The sequence below is a fragment of the Rhinopithecus bieti genome, unplaced genomic scaffold (genome assembly GCF_001698545.2).
Source record: "Rhinopithecus bieti isolate Rb0 unplaced genomic scaffold, ASM169854v2 scaffold_9581, whole genome shotgun sequence".
NCBI classification, from domain to species: domain Eukaryota; kingdom Metazoa; phylum Chordata; class Mammalia; order Primates; family Cercopithecidae; genus Rhinopithecus; species Rhinopithecus bieti.
The window spans coordinates 4,345,595-4,356,094 of NW_016806413.1; the positions used below are offsets into that span (position 1 = coordinate 4,345,595).

Below are 10,500 nucleotides of genomic sequence, written 5' to 3' on the forward strand. Positions count from 1 at the left end.
CCGGCTAGTTTTTTTGTATTTTTTTTTTTTTAGTAGAGACGGGGTTTCACCGGGTTAGCCAGGATGGTCTCGATCTCCTGACCTCGTGATCCACCCAAAAGACAGACTTTTTGAATATACACAGTCAGAGGAGACAAAAGAAAAAGGCTTCAAAAACAGTGAAGCATGCCTACAAGATCCGGAAAATAGCCAATAGCCTCAAATGGACCACTCTGAGAGTTATTGGCCTTAAGGAGAAGGTAGCAAAAGAGATAGGGGTAGAAAGTTTACTAAAAGTGGTAATAACAGAGAATTTCTCACACCTAGAGAAATATATCAACATTCAAGTACAAGAAGGTTATAGAACACCAGGCAGATTTAACCCAAAGAAGACTACTTCAAGGCATTTTATAATCAAACTCCCAAAGGTCAAAGATAAAGAATTCTAAAAGCAGCAAGAGAAAAGAAACATGTAACATACAATGGAGCTCCCAAATGACTGGCAGCAGACGTTTCAGTGAAACCTTATAGGCCAGGAGAGAGTGGCATGACATGTTTAAAGTGCTGAAGGAAAAAACTTTTACCCTAGAGTAATATATCTGCTGAAAATATCCCTTAAGCATGAAGGAAGAAACAAAGACTTTCCCAGACAAACAAAAGCTGAGGGATTTCAACACCAGACCTGTCCCACAAGAAATGCTAAAGGGATTTCTTCAGCCTGAAAGAAAAGCATTGGCCCGGCATGGTGGCTAACACCTGTAATCCCAGCACTTTGGGAGGCCAAGACAGGCAGATCACTTGAGGTTAGGAATTTGAGACCAGCCTGGCCAACATGATGAAACCCTGTCTCTACTAAAAACACAAAAAATTAGCCAGGCGTTGTGGTGCATGCCTGTAGTCCCAGATACTCAGGAGGTTGAGGCAAGAGAATCACTGGAATCCAGGAGGAGGAGGTTCCAGTGAGCTGAGATCATACCACTGCACTCCAGCCTGGGCAACAGACTGAGACTCAGTCTCAAACAAACAAACAAAAAAATCCTTTATATTATCTAATATTCATTTTATATTATATGTTCCCAATTGTCCTCCAAATGACTTTTTAGCTAATTGGTTTGAACAAACATCCAATCAAGGTCCACAGATTGCCTTTGTTGTTGTGTCTTTCAAATCTCTTTTCATCTAGAATATCCTCCCTTTCCGCCCTTTTTGTGTTTCATGACACTGACCAATTGAAGAGACCTGATCAGACAGATGTCTTAGAGAACAACCCATCTTCTGAGACTAAAAGTTATTTCTAAATTAAGGTTAAAATATTGGGAAAAAATATATCATAGCACTGTGTATTTCAAACTGCATTATATTAGGACACACATCAAGTCTATGTGCTATAATAATCGTTGTCCCATTATTGCTGGTGTTACAATTATAAATTGACTTTAAAATCAGCTTTAAAAGCAATATTAAATACATTAAAAAGATAAAATATATATTCCTTAATTCAAAAATCAAATTCATGGAATCATACTTTAAGGAAATAATGAACCCATGGCGGGTGGGGAAATCTATTCATGAATATTTTAAACACTTACTTATTTTACGAAAAGCTAGAAAAAATATGAATATTTTGACAGTAGTAACTCTGGTTCATTCATTCCTTTATTCAATACATGTTTATTTAGTTCTTGCTATGTATTAACACTGGGTTAGCTACTAAGAATTTAAAGACAGATATGGCACGGCCTCTGCCTTGGGGATCAGATCGGGGAGCAAGCAAGCACACAGACACTGACACCACAAAGTGAGGAAAACCACAAAGGGGAGAATTTTCCACCTTTAATGACTTCAGAGTACTTCCCCCAGTACTCCACCTCCTCCCCAGATGAGGAGACACTCAAGAATTGATTACCAATTCATTTGACATTAATTTCTAACGTAATTGCAATGTGGTTTTATAAAAGATAAACAAAATGATATTTCAGGTAGCAAATAGTGACCACCTGTAGCCCTGAAACACTGAAGAGAGCCAAGATATCAGAGTTGATATTTGTTCAACTATAGAATTGTATCCATCAATTTTTTTTATTGCTTGAGAGAGAATGTACGGGGGAAGTCTGAGCATGATTTGTTTGTACATGTAAATAATATCAGTTTTAATGATGCCTTCTTACAGTTTTAATGATGCTACTTACTGAGCCTAAAATTATGCTTCAAAGGCAGTTTATTGACAGCAATGGTGGGTCACATTTGCCCCGTCTTTAGTCCCAGGACAGCAGCAGAGTGTGCACACTGCAGCTGGCATGCAGAACAGACCCGTGTCCCACATCACTGCTGATCTTGACACAAAGGCTTTACCACTCAGTCTCAAAATGGACCTTGTCAAGTTAAGTTCAGGCACTTTTAAATGTTCACTCAAGTTGCAGTGAGTTGAGATCGTGCCATAGCATTCCAATCTGGGTGACAGAGCAAGACTGTCACATAAATAAATTAAATAAATAAATATTCACTCAATGAACTACTTTTTTTTTTAGACCGAGTCTCGCTCTGTCACCCAGACTGAAGTGCAGCGCAGTGGCTCAATCTCTGTTTACTGCAACCTCTGCCTACCGGGTTCAAACAATTCTCCCACCTCAGCCTCCCGAGTAGCTGGGATTACAGGCGTGCAATTACCATGCTCAGATAATTTTTGTATTTTTAGTAGAGACGGGGATTTCACCATGTTGGCCAGGCTGGTCTCGAACTCCTAATCTCAGGTGATCCACCCGCCTCAACCTCCCAAAGTGCTGAAATTCAGGCGTGAGCCAGCACGCCCGGCCAGCTACTCTTAAAGTATGTCTGTGTAAAACATACTTTAAGACAGTCAGAACTGGATGAGATTTTAGAATATCTTTAGTCCATTCCTCTGCCTTTAGACTGGACCATGGCTACTTGGAGTCATAAAGATAAGAATGTATCTTTTTAAAATAAAATGGAATGCCAGAAGGAGCAACTTCACTATTTCTGCTACTAACTTGCTTCATTGTTTAGAGACATTGGCATTTAAAGGCAATCCTCCTACATTCCCTGTGCTTGAGTTTAAAGTTCATTTCTTTGATTTTAACCTTGACAAAGGTGTAGTGCCCAGGATCAGTCTCTGTCTACCTCACCCTCCTTTCACATTATTCCTCTTGTTTTCCACTCCATCCCCCTAATATGCTTGGCTCTTCCTCACTAGCTCCTATTGCAAAGTTTCCATATCACACACCACCACCCCAGCTAGCATATGGTTTGTTTCTCAAGGGACAGTGAGAGGAAAACTAGGAATTTAGAGTGGGCAGAGAGTGCCTCTGCCCTCAACTGGACAAATTCAGGGGAGCTTTCCCCACCTGTTCAGAGGAGGTAGCCCTGTCTTATCTAGACACTGTTTTAAACTTACTCTGACATTGTTATTAGCAATTCTAAAAACTGGAAACTAATCTATAGTAATGGAAAAGAGATCAGGGGTTGCATGGGGAGGGCGTTAAAGGAGGGAAGAGACACCGGAAAACTTTGAGGGGAGATGGAAATGTTTGTTTCCTTGATTGTGATGATGGCTTCAAGGGTGTAGACAGATGTACATTCTAAGTATGTGTAGTTTATTGTACTTTAATTATACGTTAAGGAAGGTATAATTGTTTTTAAAATTCTTACTAGCTCTTAATTCAACTTATTTCAGACTTGGCCTAATTTCAGAAGGCTTGTATTACTAATTTGCAAAGCCAATAGTTTGTCTCTGCAGTCCTCAGAGGCTGAAAGCACAGCAGTAACATCTTTGCACAAGCCCTACCTACTTTGTAAATCAGCCTTAGTTCCCTGTAATCATATAGCCACTTCACTGTCAATGCGGTTCAGAAAAATTAAGCAGACTGCAGTTTGTTCCTGCCAGAGAGCACCACGCTTGCAGTTCAGCTGTGTGTGGGCCACCCTGTGACGTTGGAGAGGCAGACCTGGCTCAGTACAAGGGACATTTCATAGGTGACTATTCTGAAGAGGACATTCAACATCATACATATGGATGATCATCACCCCCCACCCTCACCAAAACATTCTCAAAGCCACGGCTAAGTCTTATGCATTCTAAACCTTTGCTGAAATGAAATGGGGTTCACGAACTGTTTCCTTCCCAGCAGCATCCCAGCTGTGTGTTAAGGGGAAGAGATCTAAAACTCTCTCCTCCACATCTACTCCATCAGCATGGAGGAGGAGAGAAGAGAGACTGTGAGAACCTTGAGCATTTTACAACTCCAGAGCCTTCCAGACTGAGGGCTCAAATTGCATTTAGTTCCAGCACAAGGCAGAAGATGGCAGGAAAAGACGATAATCAACACAATGTATGCACATTTAAATGGCCTTTTCCAAGGAGGAGTGTGAATCTTTGATTTAGTCACAAATATCCTTCCCACCCCAAGAAAAAAAGATTTCTTCCACCATTCACCTGGATAAATGCAGTACAGAATTTATAGAAGTCAAGGTTCAAATGTAATTGAATGTAACATGAACGTGGCTCAAATGAGCTTAAACAAAATTGGAATTTATTAACTACTATACATAGGAAATCCAGTTATTTGTCTCCATTCAGGCATAGATGGATTCAGGTGTTAAAAGATGCTGTCCAACCTCTGTCCCTTTCCTTTTCTCTCACCCCTGCCAATCCTCTGTGCTGGCTGCATTATAAAGCGGACTCACTCATCCTACTTTATCCAAGATAAAGACAGGGCAGCTGCCTCATTGTTAATATAACGAATATTGTGGAAGAACTTTGATTGTCTGCTTGGATTAGGTGCTCATTTGTGGACCAATCACTGCAACCAAGAGAATGAGGTGCTCTGATTGGCTACATCAGTGGTCACTGTTCATCCTGTGACTAGGACTGAGAGGGTGGGAGGAAGGGAATTATAGGTGCATCCAAACTATATGGACTGGTTTTCCCAAAGTAAAGAAGAGTTCTGTTGGCAGAACAAGGACAGAAGAGCATGCTGGGAAGCTGTCACAGTCCACTAAAAGGAGGAAGAGAAAGAGCTGGCACCCCCAATCAGAAAGGCTGTTGTCTGAAGAAAAAACCCCTCTTCCACTTCCTGCCACCTGGAGGGTCCCAGAGCTTTTCTCTGCTGTGAACCCCCACAGTTCTTATTCATCTGGGGAAAAAGATTCAGCTTTGGTGGAAAGGTGAATGCCCTGCCTCTGCCTCTGCTATCTTGCTTCTGCAGCAGGAGGAAAGGCCATGGGCTTGCCCTCTCCATTCATAGAAAAATCACAATGCCAGCTTTTAATTTATTCAGAGTGGAGAGAAACTCGACCTTCACAGAGAAGAAAACCACTCTGAGGGTGAGGGAAGTACTGATGAATGAAATATCACCATTCTTGCCTTGACCTGTGAGACTTAGATATAAGATAACAGATATTCATGACAGAGTGGTGGAACCTATTATATAGTCACCTTCTGTGATGAGTTTGAGGTTTGGTCTCTCTGAATGTCCACAACTTGAGATTCTTTTTCCTCCTTCCTTACTTAGCACTATTCTACCCAAGAGAAAGAAGGAGACCTGCTAGACCTGCTTTTGAGTCACAGGGACACTAGCTAAAACTCCCTGTGACTCAAAAACAGGTCTAGCTTAATACTAGGGCCTTTTACCATTGAACCTCACACCTCCCTGGTCCCTAGTCTGCCATTTTACTGTGTGGCCTTTGGCAAGTATTCTGATCTCGCCAAGTCTGTTCTCTCAAGGTCAATGGAAATAATGAGACCTACTTTTGCAGGAAGACACACCTGAAAAAGTTTCTGTAATTCCTTTCTTTCCTGAAAACCTAACACAGTTGTTGGAACCTCATTTTTAACAGACTGCATTAGTATTATGAAACATATACTATATACCAATGAAAGTTAACATCACAACTCCTAAAATGTTAATTAATACACATTCTACGTCTCTGTGCTATGCTGAGAATTGTGTTTTTATCAAATGCTTTTCTCAAGTCCATGTACAATTGCATCCCATTTCTCCTGACTCTGATGCACAGCCAGCCTACTTCCTCATTAGTATCACTGTGTTTGTCCATTCTCACATTGCTATAAATACCTGAGACTGGGCAATTTATAAAGAAAAGAGGTTTAATTGGCTCTTGGCTCTGCAGGCTGTCCCGGAAGCATAGGCGCTTCTGGGGAAGCCTCAGGAAACTTTCAATCATGGTGGAAGGTGAAGGAAAAACAGGCATGTCTTACATGGCTGGAGCAGGAGGAAGAGAGAGAGCAAGCAGGTGCTATATACTTCTAAACAACCAGATCTCATGAGAACTCTGTTACAGGAACAGCACTGGGAGATGATGCTAAACCATTAGAGACCTCCCCAATCCAATCACCTCCCATCAGGCCCCACCTCCAACCATGGGAATTACAATTTGACATGAGATTTGAGTGGGAACACGGATCCAAAACTTATCAACTACTGAGGCAAAAATGGGAGAAAAGAGGGAAAAAGAACAGTGTGTGCGTGTGTGTGTGCGCGTGCGTGCTGTGTGCATGTGTGTGTGGGGACATACATAATCTGGTAATGTAGACACCATGATTATTATTTGACCTGTGCATTCTTTGTCATGAAGAAAGTATTTTGGCACATCCCCCATCTGGGTTCCACTCCCATCAGGACCCTTTGTGGGAGTCTAGTGACTCCATAGTGTCAGGGGGAATTCAACAAGTTCTAACCTCATACCTAAAGGAGGAGACGCCTTCTGCAAAATTATCCTACTCAAAGAAGAGCAGAAAAGAAGGAAACCTTGCACCCTGATGTCATTCCCTCTGCCCTGTTTTAGATCCTGACTGCCAAGTAGAGAAATACATAGTTTAGGCTTGGTTGGAACAGGATGTGAGAACACAGATTTAAAGACCACTTCAGGAATTCATTTTTGAGTGACTCATGGGAAACTGGGTGTTAAGTGACTTTTGGGGGGCTGGGATGTGGCTGATACTGCCAGTCATCAGAGAGCACCACTTGGTGTCCCTGTGCCTCTATGGAAAAAGGGAGAAGCCAGCTGCATACCTTTTGTAGACTGGACAGGTAGATGGTGTTACTTGTTCATCATCCTTTGTTGTCCTTGCCAAGGCTCTCTTGTTGGCCATGTATACACCCTTGCTCCACTGGTTTTGGGTTTGATCTGTGACTTGAAATGTGAGTAGAGGTACCATATGTCCATTCAACCACAGGCATTAAATGTACTTGCATGGTTTGGTTTGCTTTCTTGGGTTTCTGCCATCTGTCATCAGAACAGCATTCCCTAGGAAGCTACCTCCCATCCGGCCTGGGTCCCAAAATAAGTAACATGGAGAAAATTAAACTCAACCCACAGCCTGAAGCAGTGTCTGGAGGTCCTTCCCATTGCATGTCTTCCCGTCCTTCAACCACCTCCTGCTCTCTCCTGGCTTGGGCCGTGTGGACACAGTCGTAGCACAGCATGGCTAAACTCTCCTCAAGAGGATGAATTCCAATCTCAATCGACCCCTTCATGACTACCCCACTGAAGTTTCTCATCTCCTTTGAGTCACGCTACTGTGACCTTTCTCCCTTCCTTTCAGAAGATGACACACCATATGCTGTACTAGAAAGACGAAAGCTTTTCTATCTGGTTTGGGTTTCACCAAAAGCAGACCCTTAAACAAGAATTTGGGTGAGGAGGTTTATTTGTGAGGTGATCCCAGGAAGCAGATGTGAGGAAAAAGGGAAAGTAAGACAGGTAAAGGAGACAAGTCAACAAATGGTGCTAAGGTTTGAAAGTGTCCCCTCCAAAATTCAGATGTTGCCAGTTACATGATAGTATTAAGAGGCAGTGCCTTTAAGAAGTGATTAGGCCGTGAGGGCCCCTCCCTCATGAATGGGATTAGGGATCTTTATAAAGGAGCTTGATGGCAGTAATTCTTCCTGCTTCCCCTCTTCTGCCTTCTGCCATCTAAGGACACAGCAAGAAGGCCCTAATCAGATGCTGGTGTCTTGATCTTGGACTGTAAGAAATAAATTTCTGGGTTTTTGTAAATAAATAACTCAGTCCCAGGTATTCTGTTATAGCAGCACAAAATGGACTAAGACAGATGGCATTAGTGAACTTCTGGGCAACTGGAGCTCAATCCATTGCATACCCTCAGAGGAACTATATAAAATGTGCCTCCAATTTTCCCCCAGAAAAGGACCAGGGACACGATCTCATCAACTATTGATTGAGGATTGGGAATGGTAACTTCTGGGATGTGCTTGCACCTGGCTAAGTAATCTCCTGCCTCTGATATGAAAGCCTGAGGTTTTGTGTGGAAGCCGATCACAGCAGGCAACTGTCCTCCACCACAGTGCTGAAACTAGACAAGCCAAGGGAATCCAGTTTCAAATGCTCTATTCCTGTGCTATCCATGTCCCTGTGTCTCTGGCCAAGTGGCAAAAACAGGTCTAGAGTGAGATATAAGAGGCAGAGACAGAGACAGACAAACTGCTGGTGGTATTCAATCCTGGTTCCAGGCATTCCTCTTGTCACGAACACTCCTAACTTTCCCTTGGTTTGGAGGAGGATCTGCCAGTTTCCAGCAAGAAACAGAGGGTAGTCTCAAAGGGTTTCAGTGAAGAAAGTTAATTATCCTCTTGTCCTACTATTATTCCTATAGATCAGACACAGCAAGGACAAAAGTTTGAAGAAAAGTTATATGAGAATAACTTGAAGTGATGAAAGTCGTAGAAAGATTGCTAGATTTAATTTTACTGGTGGATTCCAAGTTTGGTTATTTGAGTTCAGATGGTCACTGAGTTTGAGAAGTGTTCTGTTCCCCTCCAGTCCGTTTGGCCCTAGAACCATAATAATTTCTTCGCCCTGGTTGCCAAACAAGGGTACGTAAGGTGGTTCCACTGCCCTGGGTTTAGGCAGAGAGAGACATCTTGTCATCCTTTTCTTGGATTTAAATGATTGGGTTCCCAGACCACTAGTAAATCTTTGGACAGTTAGCCTGATGTGGGCTGGGGAAGGGATGAATGGCTTGATATTTTCCTGGAGACCCTCATCAGGATCAGGGGCCTAGCTAGGGGCACAATTCTAAATTGGCATTTATTTTTCCTCAGTACCTTGAGGACATTAATCTATTGTTTCCTGAAATTTATTAATATTTTTACTGTTTAGAAACTGATTGTCAAGCTCATTATTGTTATTTTGCATGAGTTTTATTTTTTCTTTGAATTTTTTAAAATTTCTTCATCCTTAATGTTCTACAGTTTTCATCAAATGTGTGTACATATGGATTTATTTTATCCTGCATAATTTTAGTACATACTATGAATTCAAGGATTTATGTCTTTCTTTAATTCTAGAAAATTCTAAGCATTTTCTTAGAATATTATTTTTCTGCATTCTTCTAATCCACTTCTTGGACTCCTTTTACTTATTTATTTATTTTTCAGAGACAGGGTCTTGCTGTGTCACTCAGGATGGAGTTCAGTGGTGTGATAACACACATTGCAGCCTTGAACTCCTGAACTCAAGGAATCCCCTTGCCTCAGCTTCCTAAGTAAGTGCGTAGGTGCACCATCATGCCTAGCTGTTTTTTCCTCCTTTTTGTGGAGATGGAGTCTTGCTATGTTTCCCAGGCTGGTCTCAAACTCCTGGCCTCAAGAAATAATCCCACTTTTGCCTCCCAACATGCCAGAAATACAAGCAGGAGCCTCTGCGCCTGGCCTAGAACTCCTTTTAGATGTTTGCTAAAGACTGTCAAACTACTCTATTTTTGTGTATGTGTTTTATCCTTCCCTCTTTCTGTGCTACATTCTGGATTCCATCCTTTAGGACTAATTTTCCAATTGCTTAGTATAATATTAGAGTTTGTCTTGTCTATCGGACCTTTATTTCAGTGACCTTATTTTTCAATTTCTAAGATTTCTATTTGGTTCTTAGCATATTTTACCTGGTCTCACTTCTGTTTGTTTGTGTTCAGTAATTTCTCATTCTACAGCTATTTATTCGTCTCTTGAGAATTCTTAGCATATGTGGTTTTCAGATTACTCTGTGGCTGTTGACTCTCGAACAACACAGATTTGAACTGCTCAGGTCCACTTATTTTCTTCCGCCTCCACCACTCCTGATGCAGCAAGACCAACCCCTCCTCTTACTCCTCCTTCTCAGCCTGTTCAAAGTGAAGATGACAAGGATGAAGACATTTATGATGATCCAATTCCACTTAATGAATAGTAAATATATTTTCTCTTCTTTATAATTTTAATAGCATTTTCTTTCTCCAGCTTATTTTATTGTAAGAATATACCATATAATACATATGACATACAAAATATGCGTTTATCAACTGTTGATGTTATTAATAAGGCTTCCAGTCAACATTGGCTATTAGTAGGTAGGTTTTTGGAGAGCCAGAAGTTATATGTGGATTTTTTGACTGCATGGGAGTGAGGTGGTCAGTGTACCTAACCCCATGATGTTCAAGGATCAACTGTATTTTCATTTTATCTGGTATGAATTCATCGCTTGATTGTT

The 10,500-nt window shown here is 41.5% G+C and overlaps 1 pseudogene; it reads right to left on the reverse strand.

The window, feature by feature from the left end:
* Positions 1 to 7,493, reverse strand: part of LOC108532360 (sal-like protein 4 pseudogene) — a 22,213-nt pseudogene extending 14,720 nt beyond the window's left edge.
* Positions 7,494 to 10,500: the final 3,007 nt, after the last annotated feature.